Genomic DNA, 26,265 nt, shown 5'->3' with positions numbered 1-26,265 from the left:
CCTCCTTAGAACAATCAACAAAGTAATTGCCTACAGACATATCAGTCTGATTTCCGTAGTTTCTCACTTGCGAGTCCCAGATAATTCTAGGCTGTCAGCCTCACAGTCACAGCTAACCAGGATGTGTGGTTTCCTTGTTTGTCTATGGTAGAATGTGAAGGAAAGCTGCTTCCACTAAGTGGCTAAAGGTGCCAAGACGGATGGTGACATTCCACGTGGGTTTGGAAAGGCTTTGATGGTGTATGAGATTCTCCGGGAAGAGGGGCTCTAGCATTGTTCTAAAGGTTGGTCACACGCCATAGTAACAGCACAGGGAAGACTGAGGCAGAAGGATGGTGCATTTGAAGATCCTGGGCTACAGAGCAAGTTCCAAATAGAACTGTGTTCTGAGGAATGTCTGCAGTGAAGGACAGGTAGAGAAAGAATATCTAGAAAAAGAGGAAGCCAAGAAGCAGGAAGGGCTGCCATGGCTCTGGGAGACAGGAAGAAACTTAAACGGCTTTTGAGCATGGTTTTTGTTGTTGCTGTTGTTGTGTTTTTATTTTTAATAGACCAAGAAGGGAAAGCAAACAGAGAAGGATGGAGGGACAATAAGACGAATCATTTTTTAAGTAGAAAAAAAGAAGGTGGTAGAATGTGGGATTGAGGCTCTTGGAGTGCAGGTGTTCTGTAAAGCTGAGAAGTTGACGCCTTGGGGACGTTGGGGACGGGTCCTCTCTGTGTGAGGAGCACTGCAGCACTGAGAACATAGGCCGGCCTCCTGCCTGCTCTTGCCCAGGAGACTTTCAGCTCCTTGAGGACAGGGACTGTTCTGTCTCAGCATCCCTGTGGTACCTGATGACTGATCTTCACCGAGAATTCAACTCATAACCACAGCACAAGCAGTGTAGACCTGACGGCTACAGAACTTCTTATAGTCTTTAGGAAACAGGGAAAAGAAGAGCTGGGGACATTGTTTCCCAGTTGTCCGTGGCCCCAAGCATGGTCGGCAGTTTGGGAACTTTAAGAATCACAGAGGGGCTGGACATCAGTGTGCTTTTAAAGAAAACAAGGAAGGGAGGGAGGGAGGGAAACAGGGAGGGGAGAGGGAGAGAGAAGAAAAGAAAAAAGAAAAGGAAAGAAAAAGAGAGAAAGAGAAAGAAATGGTCTATTCAGCCTGGGCTGGTAGTGTAATTTAAAAAAAATAGCAGTTTATGAGGTTGTCTATAAGGGAGCACAGGTGTAGGGATGCTAAATAAACTGGGCTTCCATTTTCCTAAAGCTGTCCCAAACAGTTGGATTTAGAGGTGCTGGAACCAACCCTCCTGAGACATCGCATGCACTCTTGTCATCAGTAAAGTGAAATAGGGCTTACATAGGAAACGGTTAGCACTCATCCTCATCCTCATGCCCTGAGTGACATTGAGGGAGAGCCTGGTATCTGGTGCAGCTTGTCCTCACCCCTGGGCATGCCCTCCCCTTGGAGGCTAGAAGCTCATCAGACCTATGCTCTTGAGGCTAATTAACGCAGGAGTTGCTATATTCAAACCATTCTCTCCTTTAACATACGCATATGACTGAATAGCTTTCCAGAATCCATATGGTATAGGAGAAGGCCAAGAGGCTACCTGGGGCAGTGTCCTGTCAGAGTTGAAGAAACCATTTCCTCTGCTTGTCAGAAAGTGTGCAAACTTGAATGTAACAAGCTGGTAACGTGACAGATGAGAGGAACAGGGCCGATGTCATCTAGCTCTTGCACAGTATTCAGACGCAGCTTGACCACAGTATCACAGCAGACTCTCCAACGTGGCCTATTACTGTTTCATGTAACACTGTTTTAGTCTCAGTAGGGCTCTTAGCATTGGTATGATGATCACTAATAAAGTCAGGACTTTGTGTCTGTTTAGATGATAGATGGAAAGTTTATGTGTGGTATACCCCTAGTAAGTCTTACAGAGACTTGAACTTGATATGATTGATATATCATGCCTCTAACGTAAGCACTTGGAGCCTGAGTCAGGCGGATTACCTTGAGTTTGGGCATAACTTGTGCTAGAGAGTCTCACTCTGTCTCAACACAATAAAAAAAAATAAAAAAAATTAAAAAAAACCTAGAAAAAGTAGTTTGGGATAATCTTATTAGCAGAAAAACTCCTGTGCATAGTGGCAGCAGTGAACTGTGTTGAGGCCCGCCGTTGCTCTGCAGGGCTAAGCCCGAGCTCGTGTCTGCTGTACAACGTGGACTTTAGTAGCTGTCTTTTGTTAAGGTGTTTATTGCTGTGATAAAGACCATGCAACTTGAGGTCATACTCCATTATTGCTGGAAGTCAGGTCAGGAACGGAAGCAGCCCGTGGAGGGCTTCTGCTTATCTGTCCTGCTTCTATGGTTTGCCCAGACAGCTTCCTTGCACAGCTTAGAACCCTACTCAGGGATAGTGAACTGGATCCTCAAAAATCCATCATGAATCAAAACTGCTCCACAGGCCAGTCCCAGGCCAGTCACAGGGGCAGTTTAATTGGGTTCCCACTTCCCCGACGACTGACTCTTGAATCAGGTTGACATAAATCTAGGCAGCACAGTGGGCAATACAGACCAGCACATAAAGGGATCCATACACTTTGTGACGTGATGGCTGGTAGGGAAGACATTCTGGAGTACAGCGAGTGAGTGGGTCATTGGGTGTGCGTGTGGCGGGGATGTCCTTACAGAGGACTATTAAGTACACGTAAACAAAGTACTCAAGGATGAGAAGAAAGGAAGAAGCAGGAGGAGGTCCAGTGAGGAGTTGGGGAGCCCTTCTCGGTGTTGAAGCTACAAGTGACGCTTTAGTGGGCGAAAAGGCGATAAAACCTGGCATAGAGCCAGGCTGTGCGTGCTGGGAGGTCAGGCTGGATATGACTGCTCAGGCAAAGTAGGTATGACATTGTTTCCCACCAGGCATCCAAACTAAGGTGTCTTTCTAGATGGAGAATACTTTGAAGGGGTTTGGGAGCCTCGCTGCTGAGTCTTGTGACTAGGGAAAGCCTGTGGCTCGCTTAGAGAGGGGTGACTAGCTCTCTGTGGGTCTTGAGCATCCTGCTCACACTTAGGTGATCACACCTTCTTAGTGTGATGAAGAGGAGAGGGGACATCACAAAGTTCTGACCTGCACGCTCTCCAAGTGCTCATTAAACTGAACCTGATGCCTGGTGTGCACAGGGAAGTAAGTCATCCAGCAATTACTCACTGCCCAGTGCTGATGGCCCGCACAGATGCACTTCACACCCCACAGGAAGGGGGGGGGGGGAATTGCACTTTTAAAAAGGATGTTTCTGTTATTCTCAGGTAAAAGATTTTGTTGTATTTATCCAGAAAAGTGATTAGTTGTTTCATTTGCCCTCTTTAGGCAAAATTACTTAATTCCTAGAATTCTTTCTTTTAAGCTTTATTTTTACTTATGTGTGGGTGAGAGGGAATAAGAACAAATATATATATATATATGTATATATATATATATATATATATATATATATATATATATATATATATATACACACACACATGCCACATGGGTGCAGTGCTCACCCAGTGTGTTCAGAAGGGAGTGCTGAACACCTGAGGCCCCAGTTCATGCTCGTAACCGCTGGCATGCCCTTCCAGCCCTGGGATTTACTTTATTTTATTCTTGAAAGAGGGTCTCTGGCCTAGGGCTTGCTATGTAGTCCAGGCTAACTTGAAACATAGCCTGTCTCTGTCTCCTGAGCAGCAGGAGGATTAAAGGTGTGTCCCACCACGCCTTGCTCCCAGGATCCTACAACCCACCTGGTGAGCTTCTTCATTCTCCTGAGCCAACCATACCATCTTTAGATTGTGCATGTTCTCTTGCTCTTGCTTAATTTCATTCATTTGAGGTAGCACTTAATTAATTTCATTATTTTGGGGAAGTGTTTGAAAACGGGCATTGGAGGTCATGAAAGCCTTAGACGCTGCCTGAGGCAGCGGATGGAAAGGTGTGCCACAGGTGTCTTGTCTACAGAGGGCTTTCACTACAGAGCCTTTTTAATTTCTCCCAGTCCCACAACCTTGCCATCTCCGTGGGAATACACTTCACTTTTAAAACATAATTTACTGGAATTGGTGTTATAAAAATTTATTTCTTGGCAGAGTTTACTAGAACACATTTATCCTCATAGAAGAAGATCATTCAATTGGTTTACATAAAAGACCCTCAAAGAAAACATTTGTTTTATTACAAGCACCCAAGAGGCTTTCTAAAACAAGAGTGATAACATTCCTCTAACCTAAGTAAATATCTCAAAATAAATGTAGCTGCCTGCTTATAGTACCGTGTGCACAGCACCTGGCAGTGCAGCGCAGCCGCCATCAGAGCTGCTGATCGCCCTTCGTCCTGACACGTGGCTCTCCTGGAGAACATCCTTGGTCTCATCTCTCCACTCCTAGAGGGGCTGGTGTGGCACCTTGGGGTGTTCTCACATGCAGGGTGAGTGCCGTGGAATGATGAAAGCCCCCTAAATGTCAGTGAGGATACAATTCTTATTCCAAGTGGAACCTGGGATTGGTGTCCATCTTCTGGATTCTGCGCCCCCAATAAAACAGACTCTGCTTTATTTTAGTCTTACAGTTTATAAATGTCGAAGCATACTCTATACTGTGGCATCTGCAAGTTAAAACATGTCTGTGTGTAAAAAGTAGAGGTGTCTGCCCTTCAGCCCAGAGGTTTCAGGTGGCAGTGGTGGCTCTGCAGTCTTCACTGTCTCTCAGTCTCCCTGTGAGCTGTGCAGGGAGTTATGAAGACGTGCTCTTTGCTGTGGAACTTACCACACAGAGAAGTACTGCTGACTTTACCCGTGTGTCGCCTGCCATGGCGCTGCCTGCCTTGTTTTTATTTCTCAGAGCCACTGCTAAAACCTTACTACACGTAGTGGCTTGTCCGTGGTCCAACTGTCACTGCTTTCCAAAGGTGTGTGCTTCCAGCCTGATAGACCCGCTGGAGCCCCTCTTCCAGCTCTGAGGGAGCCCTAAGTCTAAGCATGGTACATTTGCTTACTGCCATTTTACCTAAAGAACATTAAAAAATAGTATCCTACTCCTTTCCTCTGGCGTGCCACCAGCGATCCTATTGTCATCGTGGACGGCCGCCCCGCCCCCCCCAGTGTTACAGGTATTGTGAGAACAAGCCATACCCAACGTCTCCTTGCTGCCGTGTGTCCCTGAACTGCATCTTTGACCTAGGACAGAAGAAAACGAAAGTAGATGAATTTTCACTTTGTGGCCACAGTGTCAGATGAATATGAACAACTCTTTTCTGAAGCCCTGGAGGTACCTGTATTGTGCCAACAAATATGTGGTAAAGAGTTGTGGCAAGGACAGCTTTCATACCCGAGTGAGGCCCCGCCCTTTTCATGTCTTCCATAGCAAGATGGGGCTGACAGGCCCCAGACAGGTATTCATGGCGCCTTTGGGAAGCCCCAGGGCACAGTAGTCAGGTTCACACTGGCCAGGTCATCTTGTCTATCTGCACCAAGCTGCAGAAGCAGGAACATGGGATTGAGGCTCTGCGCACAGCCAAGCTCAAGTTCCCTGGCCGCCAGAAGATCCACATCTCACAGAAGTGGGACCTCACCAAGTTTAATGCAGATGACTTGGAAGACATAGTTGCTGAGAAGACACATTCCTGATGGCTGTGGGGTCAGATATATCCCCGGTTGTGGTCCTCTGGACTGGTGGAGAGCCCTGAATTCCTGAAGGTTTCCACAGTGTTCTTCTATACCCTACCTACCAAATCGTGTTCAATATAAATCTCACATCAAGAAACAGAAAAGTCTCCTATTATGCGCTGAGCTGACCCTACGCTCCATATATCCAGTAGCATTTTCCTTTGTGCTTGGAATCCTTGCCAACCCATGCATAATTTCTGTGTCCCTCTAGTCTGCTCCCTCCCTTTCTATTCCTTTAAGAAAATTGTGACTAGCCAGTTGGATTTTCTCAGAAATTTCTCATGAACATGTTCACCTAGCCAGAAAACTCTTACATATGAATTTCTGTGAAGCAGATAAAACTTAATGTATCTGCCTGTGATTATAGTTCTGTGGTAGAGTGCTTGCCTAGCATATGCCATATCCTGAGTTCAATTCCCACCACCACAAACAGACAAAATGCAGAAGCCAGGTAACACTTCAGTGGCTAGAGTTCTTGTCTAGCATGCACAGTGCCCTAGGTTTGATCCCCAACACCAAATAAAATTAATAAGTGGTACATACCCTGTAATCCTACACCCCGGAGGTGGAGACAGGAGGTTCTGAATCAAGGTCATCCTTGGCTACATTGAAAGTTCAAGCCAGCCTAGGATATTGGACTTGAAACCCTATCATAACAAAGGCTTCTATGTATCAGACCATATATATTAGTTCTCAGGAACCTAACCATTGAGAGCATTGTTCAGACCTCAATAAGAATGTACCACATTAAGCCGGGTTCTGATTTTATTTATTTATTTATTTATTTATTTATTTATTTATTTATTTATTTATTTATTTATTGTTGTATGTAAGTACACTGTAGCTGTCTTCAGACACACCAGAAGAGGGCATCTGATTTCATTACGGATGGTTGTGAGCCACCATGTGGTTGCTGGGATTTGAACTCAGGACCTTCGGAAGAGCAGTTAGTGTTCTTACCCGCTGAGCCATCTCTCCAGCCCGGGTTCTGATTTTTAAATGAATATTTGAAATACATAACTTAGCAAGTATTTGCTATTGCATCATGAGAGTTGACTGTTAGACAGCAGCTGGCTGGGCATCCAGTTAAGTTGTCACTGCTTTTGAAATTGTTTTGGGGCCTCCCATGATTGTCAGTGACTCACGGAGTGAGCAGCAGGCTCCTTCCAGCTCTCTCACCTGTAATGTATCTGTCTCAGTGACCCGTGTGAGCAGTATAAATTGTTGCAGTCCTGTTGCTACTTTGGTACAGGCTGCCCTGGGTCCCTTCCTCATGTGGCCCAGCTGAGGACAGTGACTTCTTGAGTATATTCCCACTCATTCCAATATTTACTAAGGGAGTACTGTTGTGCCACATAATCTCAAGATAGCCCTGGAGAAGATGGTGTTCCAGTGTTCGGAAGCATTCATTCGTACAGAGGAAAGGCAGTAAGACAAGCCCATGTCTTCAATAAAACAGTTTCTCCTTAATTTACTGTTGCCTGTTTATATGTAGAAGCACATTCTGCATTGCACAGAGGAACTTCAGGTTTGCTGCACTAGGAGCTGGCCAGTTAGGGCATTGGCTAGTGCCCTGTGGGGGAGGTGACACTGGAGATAGGAACCCAACCATGAGGAGGGCATTTTAGGCCAAATGGCAACAAGTAGAAAAGTGGTGAGTGTGAGGACGGCCAGGGAGGCTAGCATGGCGAATGTATTACTGTGGGGTTGGGCTTTGATATCTCCTAAGCTTAAGTTAAGCCCAGGGAGGCACGTCTCTCTTTGCTGTCACACGAGGAGAATGGGGGAGCCATGTCATTCTCCTCGTGTCATCAGGAAGCCCTGCGTAGAGGAGTGTCCAGTACGCCTCAGTGAAAGACACATTTATTTGAGATTTTTGACTCTTTTGGGGGGGGGGGGCATTGTTTTGTTTTGTTTTTTGTTTTGTTTGTTTTTCGAGACAGGGTTTCCCTGTGTAGCCCTGGCTGTCCTGGAACTCACTCTGTAGACCAGGCTGGCCTCAAACTCAGAAATCCACCTGCCTCTGCCTCCCAAGTGCTAGGATTAAAGGCGTGCGCCACCACCACCCAGCCTTGACTTCTCTTTATTATTATTACATTTTGGGTTTTGTTTACTGTTTTTTAGATAGTCTCAAAAAATCAGGGTAGCCATATGTCAGAGTTTTATTGTTGTGAAGAAACACCATTACCATGGCAACTCTTATGAAGGAAAACATTTAGTTGAGGCCGGCTTACAGTTTCACAGGTATAGTCCATTATTGTGCCTGCAGGAACATGGCAGCATGGAGGCAGACATGGTGCTGGAGACAAACCTGAGTTTTACATCTTGATCTGAAGACAGCAAAGAGAGACGTGCCTCCCTGGGCCTAACTTGAGCTTAGGAGATATCAAAGCCCAACCCCACAGTAATACATTCCAGCATAGCCACACATATTTCAACAAGGCCACACCTCCTAACCGTGCCATCCCCTGAGTCAAACATTCAAACCCATGAGTCTCTGGGGCCATACCTAGTCAAAATCAACACACCCTACTTGCTATGTAGACCATGCTGGCCTCAAACTCACAGAGGTCTATCTGTCTCCTCAGTGCTGGTATTAAAGGCATGTGCCACCATGCCTGGCTTTTATTCACAGGGAGGGGAAAGGAAGGAGGAGAGAAGGGAGGGAAGGGAAGGGAAGAAAAGTGGTAGAGAAAAAGAGGGAGAAATTGTAGAAGTTGGTTTTTCACCTCTACCATATTTGTTCTTGAACTCAGGTTGTGCTCCAAGCCCTAATTTATAAGAGCTGATTGTGATTTAGGCACGGTGGTCCACTTAGGACGTTGAAGTAGAAGGATCATCTTCCAGGCCTGGCATAGCTATATAATTAGACCTGTCATGAACCAAAACAAAGCAGAAGAAGGGTGGCTGGAGAGAGTGTGGCTGCCATGTTGGGTGGCTCATGACCACCTGTAGCTCTAGCGCCTCACCTCGGTGTGTGCCCATGTATAAACATGCGTACCATACATACGAAAAGAAAAAATTAGTCTGTAAAAAATTCTTTAGTATTTATTCATTATTTTATTTAATTTATATGTATGTCTTGTCTGCATACCAGAAAAAGGCATCCTATGGGGCCATAGTAATGGATGGTGTGAGCTGCCCCGTGAGTGCCAGGATTTGAACTTAGATCCTGTGGAAGAGCAGCAGCGAGCTTAACTCTGGAGCCATCTCTCTAGCCCCTCTGTCACCTCTTTGGATTTTTGAGGCAGGTTTTTACTTTGTAGTTCTGGCTGTCCTGAAGTTGACCAGGCTGGCTTCAAACACAGGGAGCTTTGCTTCCCAAGTGGTAGGATTAAAGGCATGTACACCACGCTTACATTTTGTTTTTGTTTTATGTTTTTTGTTTTTTTTCCAAGACAGGGTTTCTCTGTGTAGCCCTGGCCATCCTGGAACTCACTCTGTAGACCAGGCTGGCCGCGAACTCAGAAATCCGCCTGCCTCTGTCTCCCAGGTACTGGGATTAAAGGCGTGCGCCACCACCGCCCGACAAGTATTTATTAATAGTTTTACTGACATTTTTTCATGTAACAGATCTTGTTTTGTAGTATCTAGAAACTTTAACAACAGTTGAATACATTCTACCAAAACTTTGTGTCCCTACCTGTGACAAGAAATACAGTATTGCCCAGTGTCCTTAGCATAAGGACTGGATGGAAGCAAATGCCTTATAAGGCCTGTGAGGCACTGTGTCAGCAGAGCCAGTGCTGGGGTCCTGCTTGCCAGAGGTCCTGGTTGTTCCTGTCCCTAAAGGCAGCTGGAGTCCAGCAGTGGAAAAAAAATAATCCCACAGCTGGCCTTCTACCTGTCAGAGTAGATGCAGCCGAGACTGGCAGAATGGGTGTGGCCCATCTGGACCGGGGACTCTAGGGACAGGGGACTTTGGAAACCAGGAGACAGCTTGCCAGAATCTTAACGTGGTTACTGTGACAAGGAAGGATTTAGCTGCATAGTTCTAGAATGAGCAAGTGTAATGTGTGTGTGTGTGTGTGTGTGTGTGTGTGTGTGTGTGTGTGTGTGTGTGTGTGTGTGCAGCATGAGCAGCACTCTGGGATTGCAGTAGGTCAGCCTGTTTATGCAGTGCTGGGCACCAGGCTCAGCCTCAGTTATATACTAGTATACACTCACAGAACCAAGTAAGCTCCGTGCCAGAAGAGATGGTGGCGGGTGGTGAGGACCCACAGGAACCTGGTGTCCATGTGAGAAGAGAGCAGTGGGTGGTGATATAGTCATTCTTATGTGTGTTTGAGATCTCAGGAACTAGCTTCAGCTATAGGCTATAGAAAATGGCAGCATGCAGTGTGATCACAGCGCTTCTTACTAGTGTTGCAGTGATAAGAAATGATATTACTTGATGCTCTTCCAGAGGACCCGAGTTTAATTCTCACCATTCACATTGGTAGCTCACAGCTCCCAGTAACTCCAGCTTTTAAGTGACCTGATACTACCACATAGACACATGTATAACCAGGCACACACAGATTTTTAAAAAATTACATCCTGTTGAGCAGTGGTGGCGCATGCCTGTAATCCCAGCACTTGGGAGGCAGAGGCAGGCGGATTTCTGAGTTCAAGGCCAGCCTGGTCTACAGATGAGTTCCAGGACAGTCAGGACTACACAGTGAAACCCTGTCTTGAAAAACCAAAAGAAAAAAGAAAAAATTACATCCTTTTTTTGTTGTTGATAGTGCTTTGTTTTGGAACAGGGTCTCATGTTGCCCAGCTAGCCTTGAATTGCTGGGTACAAGAACAGCCTTTAGCTGGTACTCCTGCCTCTACCTCCCAAATGCTGGGATTATAGATGTGTCACACTGTGCCAGGTGGGACCAGTTTCTCATTATATTTTTCTCTCTCTCTCTCTCGCTCTCTCGCTCGCTCGCTCGCTCGCTTGCTCTCGCTCTCTCTCTCTGCTGTTAAGTAAGGAAAAGACCATGGTGAATTTTTTTTTTTCATTTACCTAGTATACAAAGGTTTGTCAGTCTGGAGAGATGGCTTAGAGGTTAAGAGCACTGACTGTTCTTCCAGAGGTCCTGAGTTCAAGTCCCAGCAAGCACATGGTGGCTCACAAGCAGCTGTAATGAGGTCTGACGCCCTCTTCTGGCCTGCAGTCACACATGCAGGGAGGCTGTTGTAGGCTTCCTCACCTGGAACTTGCTGTGGAGAGAAAGCAGGCATCAGGCTTCTTCCTGCTCTGCCCCCCGAGTGGTGGGATTAAAGGCTCAGTAATACACCAGCTAGACCTGAGTTTTGTGATTGATTTGCTTATGGTTTTTTTTAATTTGCTTTTAAATTTTTTTTAATTACAGAATTTAAAGTACATTTGACTTGGTGGCAAGTGCCTTTAACCACTAAGTCATCCTCCAGACCCAAATCTAAGTGTTTTATGTCTTTAAAAAACAAGAACAGCATGTTGAGGCTTAAGTGACGGCTCAGTGACTGAGAGCATTTGCTGCTGTTATAGAGAACCTGAGTTCAACTCCCTGCTTGCTTTTGGCTCACAACCATCTGTAACTCCAGATCCAGGAGATCTGGTACCCTCTTCTGTTTTCCTCAAGTGCCAGGCAAATACAGTGCACATATATACATGAATGCAAAATATTTCTACACAGAACCAATTACATACATATAATTGTTTTACTATTTGAGAATTTCATACAATGTATTTTGATGACAGTTACTCCCTACTGTAACCCCTCACTTCTCCCAGATCCACCCTGTCCCAAGTTGGTCTTTATTGTTGTTTTTAGGTAGGGCCAGCTGTTTAACCCGGGAACAGACTAGGGACCAGTTTAGACTCTAGCTCACACAGGTCTGCCTGACTCTAACCTCCTGGGTTCTTGGATTAAAAACATGTGCTACTCTGGTTTGTTTTATTTTTAAGTTTTTAGTGTACCTAACATCTGAATATATCAAAGAAAATTGGAGTGATTGTGCAAACAAATTGTAGTAACTGTTCTTTATTTAACTGTTGAAGTTGACAGTGAACAACCGGGCGGTGGTGGTGCACACCTGTAATCCCAGCACTTGGGAGGCAGAGGCAGGCGGATTTCTGAGTTCGAGGCTAGCCTGGTCTACAGAGTGAGCTCCAGGACAGTCAGGGCTACACAGAGAAACCCTGTCTGGAAAAAAAACCAAATCCAAAAAACAAAAAAAAGAACAAAGCTTGGATCTTCAGTTTTAGTCTTTTATTTAGAAATAATCTGTTTAGAAACTCTTTAAAAGATTTAGTTTTATTTCAGTATGAGTGTTTTGCAAGAGTGTGTGTGTTTGTATATATACATATTTATACTTATATTTGTATGTGTGTATGTATGTGCATGTATATATATACACATTTATACTTATATTTGTATGTATGTATATGTATATATAAATGTATATCACATGCGTTCCTGGTTCCTTAGGAGACCAGAAGAGGGTGTCAGATCCCCTGGAACTGGAGTAACTGACAGTTGTATCCTGTATGTAGCTCTAGCTATCCTGGAACTCACTATGTAGACCAGGCTGAGCTGAAACTCAGAGAGATCTGCCTGCTTCTGCCTTCTAGGTGATGGGATTAAATACATGTGCACACACACAACATTTTGGACATTTTAAATGTATGGATTTTTGTTTGTGCAGTTCTTACTATTATAGACTAGGGTGTCCTTGAACTTGTGATCCTTGTGTCTCTACCCCTAAGTGTGAGAATTATAGACATATATTGTGTATTGGCTTATAGTCTTATTTTTTAAGAAAATGTACAGTAGTACTGTATAGATCAGATTGCATATGAAGATAGCTAGCTCATTTGGCTGTTTGCAGACACTGGTGGAAGCAGTTACTTGGTAGATAAATGAGAAAAATCATCACAATTGGGAAAACTCAACACTTTGGTTTGACTAAAATTATAAACTGGGTGTGGAGAATGAAAATGTGACTGCTATCAGCCCAGGGCCAGTGCTGCATTCAGGCCTGGGGAGCCGACCAGAAAGGAAAGATGTGAGCTCTGTTGTAATTCTCTTTCATCCAACCCTTTAGGCATCTGATGAAACCAACTCCTAGTCTTGCTCCTGTCCCAGGCCAGAACCTCACAGGGTCTTCAGCTATGGGGTCCGGATAAAGTTAGGGAGAAGGTGATGGTGGTGGTGGTGGTGGTGAGCTCGTAGTGCTGGGCAGAGCTAATACCTGGAAAGACTTTCTGTTCTGTTCCACAGGCGATTGAAGGGTCTGATGTGAGCTCATGAGAGGCAAGGACCTAGAACTGAGAAAGTAAAGAGATCTAGATAGGACCTGGGCAGAGAAGGGAGCGGAAAGGAACGCCACTGGCTGTGTGTCTGTGGACACAGACGGCTTGTTACTATAGAAAGGCCGGCCCTGTGAGCACAGAGACATTTGTAGCCAACAAACTAGGTTCCCAATCATAGGAAGTTAAAAGCCTGCTTCTCGTCCTTTCATTCCAGTTCTTAGATGAAAGTTCTTTGACTTATGCTTGCCTCTAACTCAGGATGGCATTCACAGAGACCTCTAATCTTCCCGGATAAGACCATGGGGTGATAGCCATTAGCGTCTTAGCCATTGCATGCTGTGATGTCAGTGGTCTCTATGTCTTACCCAGCCCTGTCATGTCACTAGTGAAGACCTGCAAAGATGATAGCAGTCAGTATGTGTGTGAGCATGGGGTTGGATTGTTTCATTAATGTTACATATACACACCTTTCTCAGTGCCCATTGTCCAGTGTCTTTTTTTTTTTTTTTTTTTTTTTTTTTTTTTTTGCTTAGCTTTTACTGTGCTGAATTTCTTTATCTCTTTTGCCGTGGGTACAATGCAGATACTTTGTATTTTGTAAATATAAAATTTTCCTGACTAAATGGAGTGTGTGCTGTGACCCTTAGCTGAATCAAAGTGTTTGATAAGTACTGAAATAATGACTTTAATCTGATTTTTTATTTTAGGTATATTGTGTTTCCCCCATTTTTAGAAAATTTTTCCAGCCAGGTTGAAAGGCAGTTGAGAAGGTCCAGGGTGTCCTGAAGCTCTTCTCAGCAGTCCTTAAACACTATAAATCATCATGCAGATGGAGAAAATAAGGTTTTTGAAAAGGGGCTATATTGGAAAAGCTAGACGGAGAATAATTTCTTATATTTCTCACAAATTTTGTTCTGTGTTTAGATGTAACTGAGGTTGATGTAAGATGCCAACAGTTTCACATCACCAACCTTGAGCCAACTTAACAGGCTAACACTTGGTTCCTGTTGAAACACTGTCTGGGATGTCTGTGTGAGAGCACTCACATTTCCTTACCACACAATGTCAGTGGTGTTTGGTTTAGGGTCTTAAAAGATGAGCTCAAGTCTGTGAGCATGAGTTCCAGTTCTGTGGGTCTGAAGCCCAGAGTAGATACTTCACCTGTGGATTGTCAGTCCTGCAGAGGGCACAGTGCAAACACGGCACGGGTCAGTTTTCTTAGTGTGGCTCAGGTTTTCACTGTCTCGGTCTTTCTGTCCTCACAAGGTCTGTGGCCTGTCTCCTTAGCCTGTGGCCTCTCCTCACCTCCAGTTTCAGCTGTGAGTTTAACCAGAACTTGTGGCAGCCATCCATGGAAAAGAAAACAGCAGAAGTGTCTGCACTTTTTAATACTAGGAAACTCTTTGTATTACAGATTGGATAATATTTTCTTACAATTTTGGTTTTATTTTTTAATTACAATTGTATTTTTTAAGAAATAGTTCCTTGGGAAGTTTTTCTTTAACTGTATCAGCTATAATGTCCCAGCTGCCTGTGTGCTAGCCAGTGTGTCTTTGCAAACGTGTGAAACCCAATCAGGATTCAGTCCAGCTGTTCTCAGCCTGTGGGCCATGACCCTTGGGGGATTACACATCAGATATCCTGCATATCAGGCATTTACATTATGATTCATAACAGTAGCAAAATTTCAGTTATGAGGTAACAACAAAATAATGTCATGGTTGGTGTCTCCACGACATTAGGAACTGTATTAAAGGGCCACAGCATCGAGAAGGGTGAGGCCACTGAGCCAGGGAGGGCAGCTTGGGAAGGGACAGTGCTGGAATAAACAGTTGTGTGAGTTACAGCTCCTGAGAGTTCTAAGTACGAGAGACACAGCCCAAAGTTATAAGGTTTATTTTAAAAATTAAAGTGAATTTAACACTGCATTCTTTTTAGAGCTTGGTGATATTCCCTGAAATGGAAAAATAAATAAAATAAATAAAAAGAATTAATGGCTTCAGTTCCTTTATAACTGGAAAAAGAATATAGAGAATAGATAATGAGTTGACACTTTATTTTAGCTTTTACACATTGAACAAAGTTGCTCCCCTACTTGAAGTAGATCTGGCATTCCACAGTTCATGTCAGTGCCCGGGCTGCTATCTGTCATATAGAAGGCATTAATAAAAACAGACTGAGGGCCCTACTCCTCTAGAGTCATGTCCAGAAGCTCACCCACCTGCACCAAAACAAAACTCAGAAGCTCGGGTTAAGAGCCAAGGTGAGAGCCAAGGCGTAGGCCGGAGAAAACGCCTCAGCAGGAGTGAGCGCGCTGCAAAGGCCTGTCCCGAGTCCAGCTCCCAGAAGCCAGCTCCTGGAGCTAGGCCTCACTCAGGGGCACAGGGGCACACACACAAAGTAAGTAAATAAAATGTAAATAGATAAAAGTAAAAGCTAAATGAAATGGGAGTAGTGGCACCTGCCCCTCAAGTAGTCTAAGTTACTTAAAAAGCATTTAATTTTAGAAACTTCTTTTTTTGTATCTTTTAAAGTTTGTTTTATCCTTTACTGGATTTTTCTTTCAAAGTGTAATATGGAGCCTAGGATCCTATACATGCTGAGCATGTGCTTGTACCTCTGAGTTACACCCCAGGGCACGTGTGATGCCCCTCAGGAAGCAGAGGAGGGGCAATAGTGGAGAACAGGAGGGAGGCTCTAGTGCCCTCACCATTGCCTCAGACAGAAGACAAGGGAAGGAAGACGCCAGCTACAAGACACAGCTCCTGTGGGCTGTTTTTTGGAGAACTTTTGTGAATTGATGACATTAAATTTCCACGTGTTTTTCTAGTTTATCTACATGAATAAGCACTGAAATAAAAAAAAATATTGTTTTCAAAACAGTAGCCCAGTATGTAAAGGCATTAGGGAAACTGGAAGAGGGCTGGCATCTATTTCGAGGTTTTAGCTGTTTCTAAGAACCCTGGAGCTGCCGATTCTACTGTCTAGTTGTAGGGAGGTAAGATACGGTTTTAGGAAAAGAATTTAGCTTTTAAGGTTTTTCTTGCTTCCCATTTCCTCTCAGATCCTCTCTCCTTTCCCATTCTGTTTCCTTCCTCCTTCCATCCCCTCCTGTGAAATCTTCCTTCTCTTCCCCTTCTTCCTACACAAGTAGCTGATTTATTTTTTTTTTTTAAGTAAGGCTTTTGGAATAAGACCCACTGGGTGCAGATTGGAAGGCCAAGAAGTTGTAACATCATCAGGAGGCTTGTGAATACATTCTTACATTTTGACTTTGTAAGTAAAGTGGGGATATCTAAAATTAATAACCAGTAAATAAATTACCTGTGTACCTCTGGAATTTGGTCAGTAAGCAGTCAGTGCTATATAAACTTGTTCTCATTTCCCTTACTGTTCATAAGCCTTCACTAAGATACATCCACACATTGTGTGCTGTTTTAAGAAAACACAGCGCAGGAAAGATTAAGGCCTAGCCATGTTGGAGCCTCCGTCTAGGGAAGGAATGGACTTTACATGGAAAAAAACAAAAAACCTCTAACTGTTCTGTATAAACTTACATAATGTTTCGATGAAAAAAACTAATTCTTTTTACAAAAGATGCCAGCTTTTCTTGGAAGTTCTAAAAATGAAAGGGGACCTTGATCTAGTTTTATTGCTCATTTTACAAATGAGAACACTACTCGGATCTAGAGGATAGTCAGAGCTTCTGTTGGTGCACAGCAGATAGTGTGATTAGGGTAGAACAGGCTTCTATACTGGCCCTCAACTCTGTCCCCAGGGCAGGTGACAGGAACACGGCATAAGTTGTGCCTGCCAAGTTCTTTGATTGGTCTACTTTTCCTTTTGTCTGTTAAATGATAAGTTATCTAATATAAAAGACTTTTCAGTCACTCATTTAACATATTGATTAAGGTGACAAGTCCCTTCAGGAGAGATGACTCACCAATTACAAGTGCTCGTGTTCTTGTAGAGGGCCCTGAGTTCAGTTCCCAGCACCCATCTCAGGAAGCTCACAACCTCCGGTAACATTTGCATGTGTGTCCACACATAGCTCAGTGTAGACTTGAAATAACTGGTCTGTGAAACCTAAGTTGAAAAACTGTCATCATTTTTATCTCAAAAACAATCTCTGAAATAACAGAAATTACACTTGAAAATCTTGTCAGAAATGATCTGCTTTCATGAATACTGGACTTCACTTAAATCCCTTTGTAATCACAGAGGATTTGATGCCTTCCTCTGCTCTCCACAGGCACTGGGCAGAACACCAGCACATGATGGATGGGTGGGTGGGTGGATGGATGGATGAGCGGATGGATGGGATGGATGGGATGGATGGATGGATGGATGGATGGATGGATGGATGGATGGATGGATGAGCAGATGGATGGATGGATGAGCAGATGGATGGATGGATGAGAAGATGGATGAGCAGGTGGATGGATGGATGGATGGATGGATGGATGGATAGCAGGTGGATGAGCAGATAGATGGATGAGTGGATGGATGGATGAGCAGATGGATGGATGAGCAGATGGATGGATGAGCAGATGGATGGGTGAGCAGATGGATGAGTGGATGGATGGATGAGCAGATGGATGGATGAGCAGATGGATGGATGAGCAGATGGATGGATGAGCAGATGGATGGGTGAGCAGATGGATGGGTGAGCAGATGGATGGGTGAGCAGATGGATGGATGAGCAGATGGATGAGCAGATGGATGGATGAGCGGATGGATGGATGAGCGGATGGATGGATAAGTGGATGGATGGATGGATGGATGAGTGGATGGATGGATGGATGGATAGCAGGTGGATGAGCGGATGGATGGATGAGCAGATGGATGGATGAGCAGATGGATGGGTGAGCAGATGGATGGATGAGCGGATGGATGGATGAGCGGATGGATGGGTGAGCGGATGGATGGGTGAGCAGATGGATGGGTGAGCAGATGGATGGGTGAGCAGATGGATGAGCAGATGGATGGATGAGCAGATGGATGGATGAGCAGATGGATGAGCAGATGGATGGATGAGCGGATGGATGGATGGATGGATGGATGGATGGATGGATGGATGGATAGCAGGTGGATGAGCGGATGGATGGATGAGCAGATGGATGGGTGAGCAGATGGATGGATGAGCGGATGGATGGATGAGCGGATGGATGGGTGAGCGGATGGATGGGTGAGCGGATGGATGGGTGAGCGGATGGATGGGTGAGCGGATGGATGGATGAGCGGATGGATGGATGAGCGGATGGATGGGTGAGCAGATGGATGAGCGGATGGATGGATGAGCAGATGGATGAGCAGATGGATGGATGAGCAGATGGATGGATGAGCGGATGGATGGATGAGCGGATGGATGGATGAGCAGATGGATGGATGAGCAGATGGATGGATGAGCGGATGGATGGATGAGCGGATGGATGGATGAGCAGATGGATGGATGAGCAGATGGATGGATGAGCGGATGGATGGATGAGCGGATGGATGGATGAGCGGATAGATGAGCGGATGGATGGATGAGCGGATGGATGGATGAGCGGATGGATGGATGAGCGGATGGATGGGTGAGCGGATGGATGGGTGAGCGGATGGATGGGTGAGCAGATGGATGGATGAGCAGATGGATGGATGAGCGGATGGATGGATGAGCGGATGGATGGATGAGCAGATGGATGGGTGAGCAGATGGATGGATGAGCAGATGGATGGATAAGTGGATGGATGGATGGATGGATGATAGATGGGTGGATGGATGGATGGATGGATGATAGATGGGTGGATGGATGGATGGATGGATGATAGATGGGTGGATGGATAGATGGATGGATGAGCAGATGGATGGATGAGCAGATGGTGAGCAGGTGGATGAGTAGATGGATGGATAAGTGGATGGATGGATGGATGGATGGATGATAGATGGGTGGATGGATGGATAGATGGATGGATAAGCAGCTGGATGGATGAGCACATAGGTAGACGGATGGATGGATAAATTCTCATTGTATATACAGGTACTAGGCATGTAGGTGATACACAAAGTACACAATACTTACACACATACACACATTCACATTAGATTAGTTAAATTGTGAAAACGTAGACTGCTTTTCCTTTTGTTGTTTGACTGTGCTTTGTTCTTGGACATGGTCTCATGCAGCCAGGGCTGGCCTCAGATTTGCTCTGTGGCAGGACATCTGGTCCTCTCATCTTTTCCTTTTCTTGTTTATTTTTATATATTTACCTACATCTAGCCCAGACTGGCCTGGAACTCAGAGAAGTCTGCCTGCCTCTGTCTTTTGGGTGCTGGCCTTAAAGGCCCTCTTCTTATTCTTGTCAACTGACTAGTAGATAAAAAGCTGCAGCGCTAGGCCTCGCTCATCCTTCCTTCTCTCTACTTCCCCCCCAGAGGAGCTTCCCAGTGCTGAGCTGGCACACCAGCCTGTGCGTGCATGTGGAATGGCCAGCCTGTGCGTGCATGTGGAATGACCAGCCTGTGTGTGCATGTGGAATGACCAGCCTGTGTGTGCATGTGGAATGGCCAGCCTGTGCGTGCATGTGGAATGGCCGGCCTGTGTGTGCATGTGGAATGACCAGCCTGTGTGTGCATGTGGAATGGCCGGCCTGTGTGTGCATGTGGAATGGCCGGCCTGTGCGTGCATGTGGAATGACCAGCCTGTGTGTGCATGTGGAATGGCCGGCCTGTGTGTGCATGTGGAATGACCAGCCTGTGCGTGCATGTGGAATGGCCGGCCTGTGCGTGCATGTGGAATGACCAGCCTGTGCGTGCGTGTGGAATGGCCAGCCTGTGTGTGCATGTGGAATGACCAGCCTGTGCGTGCATGTGGAATGGCCGGCCTGTGCGTGCATGTGGAATGACCAGCCTGTGCGTGCATGTGGAATGACCAGCCTGTGTGTGCATGTGGAATGACCAGCCTGTGCGTGCATGTGGAATGGCCAGCCTGTGCGTGCATGTGGAATGACCGGCCTGTGTGTGCATGTGGAATGGCCGGCCTGTGCGTGCGTGTGGAATGGCCGGCCTGTGTGTGCATGTGGAATGACCAGCCTGTGTGTGCATGTGGAATGGCCGGCCTGTGCGTGCATGTGGAATGGCCAGCCTGTGCGTGCATGTGGAATGGCCGGCCTGTGTGTGCATGTGGAATGACCAGCCTGTGCGTGCGTGTGGAATGGCCAGCCTGTGCGTGCATGTGGAATGACCAGCCTGTGCGTGCATGTGGAATGACCAGCCTGTGTGTGCATGTGGAATGGCCGGCCTGTGTGTGCATGTGGAATGGCCAGCCTGTGCGTGCATGTGGAATGGCCGGCCTGTGCGTGCATGTGGAATGGCCAGCCTGTGCGTGCATGTGGAATGGCCGGCCTGTGCGTGCATGTGGAATGGCCGGCCTGTGCGTGCATGTGGAATGACCAGCCTGTGCGTGCATGTGGAATGACCAGCCTGTGTGTGCATGTGGAATGGCCGGCCTGTGTGTGCATGTGGAATGGCCAGCCTGTGCGTGCATGTGGAATGGCCGGCCTGTGCGTGCATGTGGAATGGCCAGCCTGTGTGTGCATGTGGAATGGCCGGCCTGTGCGTGCATGTGGAATGGCCGGCCTGTGCGTGCATGTGGAATGACCAGCCTGTGTGTGCATGTGGAATGGCCGGCCTGTGCGTGCATGTGGAATGGCCAGCCTGTGTGTGCATGTGGAATGGCCAGCCTGTGTGTGCATGTGGAATGACCGGCCTGTGCGTGCGTGTGGAATGGCCGGCCTGTGTGTGCATGTGGAATGACCAGCCTGTGCGTGCATGTGGAATGGCCGGCCTGTGTGTGCATGTGGAATGACCAGCCTGTGCGTGCGTGTGGAATGGCCAGCCTGTGTGTGCATGTGGAATGGCCGGCCTGTGTGTGCATGTGGAATGACCGGCCTGTGCGTGCATGTGGAATGGCCGGCCTGTGCGTGCATGTGGAATGGCCGGCCTGTGCGTGCATGTGGAATGACCAGCCTGTGTGTGCATGTGGAATGACCGGCCTGTGTGTGCATGTGGAATGGCCAGCCTGTGTGTGCATGTGGAATGACCAGCCTGTGTGTGCATGTGGAATGGCCGGCCTGTGTGTGCATGTGGAATGGCCGGCCTGTGCGTGCATGTGGAATGGCCGGCCTGTGTGTGCATGTGGAATGGCCGGCCTGTGCGTGCATGTGGAATGGCCGGCCTGTGTGTGCATGTGGAATGACCGGCCTGTGCGTGCATGTGGAATGGCCAGTCTGTGGCCTTGAGCTCACAACCACACCACGTCCCTGTGACCAGTCCTCTAAAGCAGGACTCCTAACATTTCTCACTTATACAACCCCTTTCTCTATTTTTAAAAATAGGACCATTGGGGTCCTATTTTATATATTTGTGTATATAGGTGTATTTATATATACCTATATTTGTATATATAGATGTAGAAATAGGTATAAATTAAATGCTTATTGAGAATAGATGATAAATTTAAAGAATTTTCTGGCATTTTTATCTGATTTATTTTCTTATTTACTTTACTATTTTTATTTATTTTTTATGAAACTCAGGTTAGCAACTCAACAGCTTTTAAAATAAAACATGCAAAAAAGAAAACACAGAAAGTTGGGGCACAGGGAGGCTCTTGAGTGGATCTTAGAGGAATGGGGGTGAAAATATACTATAAGGAATTCTTGAATAATTAATAAATATTTTTAAAACTCAAAAAGTACACAATATAATTCAGAGATGTACTAATTTGGTACTTACATGCTAAGGAATGATGGGAAAATATTGAAAGCCTTTTTTTCCCAATTAAAAGTATTGTTTTGCTGGGCGGTGGTGGCTCACACCTGTAATCCCAGCACTCTGGGAGGCAGAGGCAGGCGGATTTCTGAGTTCGAGGCCAGCCTACTCTACAGAGTGAGTTCCAGGACAGCCAGGACTACACAGAGAAACCCTGTCTCGAAAAAAAAAAAAGTGTTGTTTCTATTACAGCACAGAACTTTTTGTGTATAGGAAACTGTAGCTCATCCATGCAGTAGTCTCAGAGTTCCAGCTAAGGCATGTGAGGCAGTTTTAATTGGCATTGTGTGCCTGTCTGCATGCACAGTGCAAAGGTCACACATCATGTGCTCCAGGCAAAGGCTTCAGTGAAGGCTGCAAGGCCTGAAATACCTTGGATACATTACGTGTTTACATTTGTGTTGGGTTCCATCACTGTGTGTTTGGAAATTCTTTACTGTAGCCTTGCATTCAGTTAACTGGGCACCGTGAAGCATAACCGCGCATTTGCACTCCTGGCTACCAGAACCTCTTGCTGCTTGCCCACAAGCAGGCTTAGCGTCCACCACTTTTTGAGTGTTTGAATTATGCCATAGGTGTTAAATGACTACCAGGCTCCTCGCTCCAAACACTAGCCCAGGTGAAGCTTTTACTTCTAACAATAGGAGGTCGTGTATAGAAAAGGTTCGGAATATAGAGGGTTGGGTTTGGCCTTTACCAGTTAATAGCTAAATGGCTGTGGGTAGGTTAAGGTTACTTACCTGAAGGTTCCCTCTTACTCTTGGATGCAAAATGGGGTAAAATTCTTTCTCGAATGGTATTTTAAAGAACCTGCTGTGGCTTTGCTTCATCTAAAATCATCCTGGCTCTTTAAAGGCCTTGCATGATTTGGCCTCATCTGTCTATCCAGAAGTCAAACTTTTTTGCTGAGCACAGAACTTACCAGATCATAAAGTCTAAGTGGGTAAGTTATGAACCGTAAGCTTGTGGCACTCCTGTAAACATAGGAGAATGCACTGTCTACTTGCTGCTAGGGGCTGTGCAGTCTTGTGTGGAAAGATCACCAGACTCACCTGCAGAACGGCGGCTGCCTTAGCGTGAAGGCTGGTTTTAGCCGGTATCATTGTGGTGGAGCCCAAGGCCAGAGACTTGGGCTCACAGTGACAGCTCTGGCTGGCTGGAGATGAACATTCTGTCCCCTGTTCAGGTTTCTGGGGACTGGGAACTAGTGCTGCAGCTGCTGCTGCTCCAGTGCTGGCAGCCACACCCCCTGACAGATGTCTTGCCAAGAGTCTTGAGGGCTCTAATTTTATCACTTTAGCAGTGTCTTGCCCTGGTAGCCCTCACTCGAGTGGTCATTGTCAGCATGAACACCCACCAACAGAACATCAAAGTGGCAACTGTGGATGGTGCGTTTAGTTAACTACTGGGAGAGGCATGCAGGAGTGAGACTGCAGTGACCATCCAGTGCGTGTATCTTACCTCACCGTGTCTGTAAGTCTTAGACTTGTGAGCCCCAGCTCTTTAAATAACAACCCAACAAGGTGCCAAGTAAACTCTTTCAAAGTAATTCTGTTCCTTTAAATTAATTCTCTCTTTTTGAGCCACAAGCTAATGTGCATGAAGCTGTGGAGTGTGTGGAAGGGCCTGGCGTCTGTCAGGTGGCACCCGCCCGTCCACAGTCCCTCTCCACCCTTACTGGCAGACTGCTGAGCCTGAATCACATGATGTTATCTAGTCGGCCAGCATGCCCTGGAGAGTCCCCGTCTCAGCCCACCTTGCTGGACTACTGTGTCCACATCAGTCTGGCCATCTGAACCCACGCTGAGCTCCCAGAAGCGCTCGACTCCCTGAGCTGTTGGTTGCTAGCGGTGGGGCCTGCCTTGTTATGGTTGAGACCAGCTGCTGTCGCTAACTCAGGCTCTTCACCTTCCAGACCTTTGCCTTCCATTCCAGGAATGCAGCTCCACATCCAGTGTAAGGGCTTTTCCTTATCACTCTCTGACCTCCGTGCCTTCCTCTGTTTATCCTTTATGGAGCATTTTCCTTGTTTGTTTTTTTTTTGTTTGTTTGTTTGTTTGTTTTTTGTTTTTTTCTTGAACCTTCTTTTTGTACCTTAATGTTTTAGATCTTAGCTGACTTTCCTGGAGTTTTTGAAATCTGTGCTTTTACTTGAAGTGTCCTTTTCTCTACAATTCTGGTGTCCTGTTGCTGGCTGCCCTCTAGTTTTGGTCATTGCATTGTATTTTAGAGAGGCACTGTACTCCTTGGTTGTCTAATGCCGACGGAGTACCTGTGTTGAGAGCTGGCCTGCCGTCTGGGAACTGAGTAGAGGAGGGGCTCTGGGCTCTCACTGCCTAGCGCAGCACCTCTGCCCTCGTCCATATTAACGACCCTGGTGCTGAGTCCTTCCTATTGTTTTTCCCCATCTCTAGAAAATACTGTTGCTCCCTAACAGCTTACTGCAAATGTAGCAATTCAAAACAGTGTGCACATTTAGTAACCTGGGCTAGTTCGGCTCAGTCTCCTGCTCAGGGTCACTTAAGTCTGCAGCCCAAAGCTGGCTGTCATGTGTCCTCTTTAGAATCCCTTTCAGGCTTAAACAAGTCTCTGGCCCAGTCTGGTTCCTCTTGTAATTCTCTGGCCTCTGTGGGGAGTTTGTATCACAGCAAGGTTAACAGGTGACTCTGCTGTTTGTCAGTAAAGCGCAGCCTGGTCTCTCTGGTATGGTTTTGGCTAGCAGGAAGTTGAAACAGCCCTTCTTAGAACTCCACCTGTCACAAAGGCTCTTGGACTTCCCCTTAGCACTTTCTCCCTTGAACCAAGCATTCTCCTGCAGCACTCCAGCCTCAGAGGCACCACAGGTCCTCGGGAGGCTGCTGACTGGTGCACTTGAGCCTAACTTGTTTCCTGTCAACCCTTTGCCACTATCTGCATTCTAATTTCCTAGCATGTGGCTGCTGTCTTCCTGCCCAGCACCTGTGCCTTTTACAAGCCCTTACTGCAGTGCTGGTGGAGACCAGAAGAATATTCACTGTACCATGTTTTATTTTATCTGTTCCCTTTAAGGAAGACAAATGCCTCACATGCTTCATTTTTATATCCCTTTACTCTGTAATTTTGGTTTGTTCAGGCATTTGGGTCCCTTAACCCCACTGTGTATCTTAAAGCCAGCTTCTCACCTTAAGCTGTAACTGTCTCCTTCCTAACAAACTTGTATTCTTTGCCTTTGGGCCTTTTCTATGAACTTAAATGGAATACTTAGCTACCTAAGCCATTAATTCTCTGAAAATATGCTTCATGTAAAATTGAAAATTCAGAATCAAGCTTGGTGGCAAATGCCTTTGCTTCCAGCACTAAGGAGACAGATGGGTGGATCTCTAGTACAAGTCCAACCTAGTCTAAATATAAGTATCAAGTTCCAGGCCAGCCATGTATACATAGAAAGAACTTGCCTCAAAAATAAAATGAGAAAGTCACAGAATAAGACATTTTTATTAGTCAGGACCTTGCTTTGTAATCTTTCAGTATTAGATATTAAATGGCTGTCATTTAAATAAGTAAGTGTCAACCTGGGCACCTGTAAAATGTCCCATTCCCGTGTGTGGTACACATTAGGGCCTCCAGGGGGCGCTCTAGTACCGAGCTTTGTGCCACCTAGCTCTGTGCCATTGCTCAGCTTGATAGATCGCTGAGTGCAGACAAGAGGATGGGGTCACTGAAGTCAGAGATGCCACGCCCAGCCCCGACTTGTGCAGGGTATTTCCACACTCAGTAGTCTCTCACCCTGCCTCTGTCTCTACAGGCCATTGAAGCCAAGACAGAAGCAAGATGACACTCCTTTGCAGTAAATAGTTCTGTGCTTGTGGATTCAGCTTGGGTGGAGTAGGAGGGAACAAAAAGGTACTGACCTTATCTTCCCAGGGGCAGCTACAGCTTGCGTCATAAGGACTACCTCATAGTTGAGTATAGGTCATCCTATGGCTGTCAGACTTCTCAGTACCTAGCTACAGGCTGGGATGGCACAGAGCGGCCTTATGCTTAGATTGCATCTGAGACCACCTGACTTTGTGCTGGCTTATGTCCTCCTTTGAGCTTGGAGATAGAGCTGAAATTGTGCTTGTTTCTTGTTTCCTTTGCAATGCACCCGTAATATTTGAACTATTAGTTGTTCTGTTAAGTACTTCTGATTCTTTGTCTGTCTCTGTCTGTCTGTCTGTCAGTCTCTCTCTCTCTCTCTCTCTCTCTCTCTCTCTCTCTCTCTCTCTCTCTCTCTCTCTGTGTGTGTGTGTGTGTGTGTGTGTGTGTGTGTATGTGTGTGTGCCTGTAATCTTAATTTCTCTTTTGTAAGAATATCATTTTATGAATTGATGGCCTACCTTGTTTAGAAGGATTTCATTCTAATCAGTTATATCTGCAATGATACACTATTTCCAAATAAAGTTACAGGACAAGGTACTGGAATTTAGGACTTCAACTCACAAGTTTTTCGAGAGTCCTAATTCAAC

General features: G+C 45.9%; 1 protein-coding gene and 1 pseudogene across 3 annotated transcripts in view; both read left to right on the top strand.

Annotated features, from left to right (window-relative positions):
- The window catches only part of Ube2e1 (ubiquitin conjugating enzyme E2 E1), a 51,974-nt gene that overhangs the window by 10,924 nt on the left and 14,785 nt on the right, over positions 1–26,265 (top strand). The window lies entirely within an intron of this gene.
- On the top strand, positions 2,609–5,807 carry LOC127691119 (60S ribosomal protein L10-like; annotated as a pseudogene).

The sequence above is a fragment of the Apodemus sylvaticus genome, chromosome 8 (assembly GCF_947179515.1).
Source record: "Apodemus sylvaticus chromosome 8, mApoSyl1.1, whole genome shotgun sequence".
Lineage (NCBI taxonomy): Eukaryota > Metazoa > Chordata > Mammalia > Rodentia > Muridae > Apodemus > Apodemus sylvaticus.
The sequence above is the reverse complement of the archived record's forward strand: the minus strand, read 5'-3'. Positions and strand labels throughout refer to the sequence as shown.